The following is a 4,682-nucleotide window of genomic DNA, read 5'->3' on the forward strand; positions in this document are numbered from 1 at the left end:
AAAGCATATTTTTCCTATAAGTTTTTCGGCGAGATCATACTAGAATTAAAAAAATAGAATTCAAATAGTCGACTTCATTAATGTTTTATAGGTATTTAAAATTTAGAAAGAAAGAGTCCTTCACATAAAGGCCAAAATAACTATCTGAGATATGTGTTTTTTTTTACTTTTTATCTTCCGTAAAACGTAAAAAGTTTTGACATATGATGTAGATAGTGTGTTAAGTTATACACTTCATACAACTGAGTTGATTCATCTTTTTTCTCTTGTTTTTGACTTTTTATTCCTTTATCATTTAAAAATTGATGTAGAAATAATTTTTTGATCAATGTTCAAATGAGTTTTTTTTGTCGCTCGGATCATTTTCAATTGAATGATTTTCGAAAAAGTTTGAATAACTTGTACCAGATTGTCATCGAATAAATTAGAGGAACTGATTGCAAATAAACTTTAATTAACTCTATTGCAAATAATCTTTTTCACAGCTTTAAAGAATAGTTAGATATTCTGCTGAAGGTGATCAAATGATTTAAACAAAGCAGCGGAAAACAGATAAAATGTCATTCGCGTCCAGATTTGTTTCTTCAGTGACAATGTAATCTGCTCAACTGGTAATGTTTTTTGATTTTTGTATAGAGAACAAAAGTTTGGCCTGCTAATATTCTTCTTTGAGATTGTTTTGTAACAGTTTTGTGCCATCTATCGTTGTTGCAATTTTTCAAAAAGAATGGTTAAATCCTTGGTGCATCCAGTCATCTAGAAACTTTTTTTTTTATCATCTCCACGACATAGGTCGTTTAAACAGCCCTTTTAATTGTATTATGAAATACACAATACTTTAAAATCAAATGAACTTTTTCTCTGCTCAGCATCGTTCTGGATCATAAATCAGATTTTAAAGATTTGCAGTTGGAATTGAACTATAGAAGAATTTTTAAATTTTTAAAACTATTCTCGTTCTGCTTCATTATAATCCCAAATATGTTGTCTTATTCATAGGTAATTTTTTTAAACTTTTAATTTTCAAGTTGCATCATTTATTACATGTAAAACAGTTTAATTTATAATTCCAAAAAATTTTGTTTTTATTTGAGCACAATAATTTTTTTGGCCGATGCAAAACGGCTGAAATTTTCAAAATGTTCCTATTCTGATTCAATTTATCTTTAATTTTTCGTCTTTTGATTCATGATCTTGTTTTTCATGTCACGACTTTACCCATTTTTGAATGTTTATTTCTTATCTACCGTATTTTCTTTTAAATGTCTTTACAGAAACTGGATATGGCTAAGATGTGTTTTAGACAAAATCGAAGTAAGTTTTATGTAATTTAAATTTTATTATTTTTTTGATTTTGTGACAAACGTTGTTTTATTTTTTATAATAAACTAAATTTTACTTTTTGCTTTAACTATTGACTGATTAATTGATTGGAGCAATTAGTTTTCTTCATGCAAATGTTCGCCTGACAAGTTTGACGATTGGAGTTGAAATTTGACGCTAGAATTCGTCATGTTTGCTTGATCTAAATGGCTCTTTTTCAAGAGTTTTAAAGAGCTTAACTTAAGTGGCGGCAACCAAAACTGAAATGAAATGCTCCAAAAATTGTTTGATTTTTTCACTCTAAATGTCAATATTGGCCTATATAAGCTCTAAAAACATTTTTGAAGCCCATCATTAAGCATGTTGCCCCTCCACTACCTCTCGCTCGGGACTGAAGAAGGCTAAAATCAAACCCAGCCTCCATGAATCGCACGCGAGCAACTAACCCGACATTAGTCGGCTTGACTTTCACTTTACTTACTATTGAATCAAAACTTCTAATTGAATCAATAACAAAATCAAAACGAGAAAATTTTGAACAAAATTTTGGTCCCTTTTACGTGAAGTTTCTACCCCATTATGTTTCCTATGTACCCTATTTTTTTATTAGTTACCCTATGTCAAAATTGTGCTGCAATTTGCAACCCGTTAATTAATTTTAAAAAGCCCACTTCGAATTACCTAATTCCTGCGATTTCATTTTTGAGCGATCGTATTTTTTTTAATTATCTAAATGTAATCCCAGCCCTTTCAATGCATTATCCCAAAATATCCCATTTGTCTCAATTGTGTCACAAATCCCCCTCTGCTCCCCCCTCCCCCACCCTTACCCCGATTTTACTTTTTCCACGAACTTTCGTGGCTTTATTTTTTCACACCTTAAATTTTATTCTCATGTGACTTATTGTAAAAGTTAGAGTAAAGTATAAACTAAATATATCTTATTTGAGCAGAATTTAGCATAAGAAATGGGCTCACTACCCCCATTTAAACAGGTATTCTGTTTCGTTCTCTCAAATCAAGCCGGGTAAAAGTATATACTAAATACCGATATGTTATTTAGTAGATCTTTAATACCTTCTGCTGAGCTATTTATAGTTACGCTATCTTTCAATGGCGTATTGATTGGCCGATAGTCGTAAAATAACAATTTTTACGAGAAATCATAGCTATCAAAATTCACGAAAAAGCAATTTTGGAGACAGAATGTTGCCACTGTTAACGCACAAGGGGAAGATTTTGCAAACACAGGCGGGGAAAAAAATTGTGTTTTAGGTTGCATTTTTGTCAGAAAAAATAACATATGAAGAAAATTGATTCATATTTGCTAATAATTCTGTTTAAAGCTCAATTGATTTAAAATTTTTGTTTACAATGTTCGCAATGAGTGAAATTTTTTTGAGAATTTGCTTACAATGAGTGCTAGTAACTCTTGCATCACTTCGCTGCAGAGGTCATTTTACTATACACGGCAAACTTTCAGATAAAAATATATCAAGACAATTCAAAACTTACAGAAATAACGCAAAAAATTTGCAAATTGTGATTTGTACCAAAAGAGTAAACAACAATTAACTGCTTCAAAATGGTTGTTGTTTACAATACCTTTTGATTTGACTAAGATTTTAAAGCTCTTTATTTGGTTTTAGAAGTTTATTAAACTTCCATGAAAGACGATGATAATTTATTTGTAATCACGGACGGAAAAAATTAGAAACCTGAACGTTTTTTTAGTTGAGATATTTAACCACGAGACAAGAACAAATTCTGTCGTAGCATGTTAATAGGTCTCAAAAAATGTTTCATAAAATGTTTAACAAAAAATGTTTCAATTTTGTCCTTATCGGCTAAGTATAATCTCGTCTAGTTTCATGCTTACCACTGTATTAAAGACACTTGCACGCTTAAGGGCTACCCGCAATCTTGCTACTATAAATAGCAATTTGTACCCCAAACACAAGTCAAAATAATTCTCTTTTATTGAATTCATTTTACTCAAACCAACCCCCCACCCCTCCCCGATTGTCCGCCCGCCAGCCCGCCTTTCCTTACAGCCGTATTCGCCCCGCGTGACAGAAAAATGTGTGGTTCATTTTGACAAATCTGTCTCGTCTTTTCGACCCGATTTCGCCTTCACACAAAAGCACCCCAGAATTTCATGCGCCCGATTTCACACAAACAAAGGCGCTGTTAAATCATGCGCAAAAGCTGTAATAATGGAACGATAACTACCCGTTCCTAGTTAAAAGGAGTGTTCTATGTATTTTGGGAAACAATTTCGGATTGTTTACATTAATGAAGTCTTAAATTAGTGTTTGTAATAAATGGTATTCTTAACCTTTGAAGAAAGAATTGAACAGTAGTTATAACTTTAGATGGTTGATGAATTTCAAGATATCATGCGTTATAGACAAACTTTGCGAAATCGCTCTTAAATAACAGTTATTTGATAATTTTAATCGGTTGTGAAAGAAATAAGCGAAAGTTTTTACGAAATCAAAAAAATGCGCACGATATGATCAGAGGTCACTTTGGTCTGGGACGGTCCGATCCGAGACGATTTCGGTCTTAACCCCAACCTGGGACATATAAAACCTTTTGGCATGGCCAAAAATATGGAACAATGGAAGAAACAAAAGAAAAGATTATAAAAATTTGTGCGGCGCTTTCTTACACCGTTTATAGAACGTTATTTAGACTTTTTTTATAGAAAAAAATGTGTTTATGTTTACAAATTTAATGTCCAAGTTCAGTGTAACTAAAACTACCAAACTGATGCCATTGTGTTAACATAACCTGACATCAGAAAGAACTGTGGATCATTCTTGTCCGTTCAAACAAACGCATAAAAATTATGTATTTCAACTTATCTGTTTAAAGGTTAATAGGCCATTAATGTTTATTACTCTAACCTACGTATTGCAACTTTTATAGACCAATTTCACCAGTTAAAGAGTTTTCATTGAGGTTTCAAAAATAACTGCATATAAATCAATACCAAAGAAATTTCAATTTATAGTCTAATGTTATAAATACTAGATGAGATAGCAAGAATGATTCAAAATAAAACACACATTTATACGACGTCTTAATCTGCTAAAGTTCAAGCAATTCGAATTAGCCAAAAATGCGGAATCTTTTTCTAACCAAAAAATTATGTGATTTCATTGGAAACGCTTCAAATTATTGAGTCGAATTCTTACATCTTTTAAATAGCTCAAGATCCCGTTATAAAAGAAAAATTAATTGACAAATTTATGATGCGTACAAATATATATATTGATGATATACTTAAAAAATTTATATATACTTGCCTGCAATAGTTGTTAAGTAAATAATTCATGACGTGTTATAGGCAA

Source organism: Convolutriloba macropyga, unplaced genomic scaffold (genome assembly GCF_964194025.1).
Source record: "Convolutriloba macropyga unplaced genomic scaffold, txConMacr16.3 SCAFFOLD_2776, whole genome shotgun sequence".
Taxonomy (NCBI): Eukaryota; Metazoa; Xenacoelomorpha; order Acoela; family Convolutidae; genus Convolutriloba; species Convolutriloba macropyga.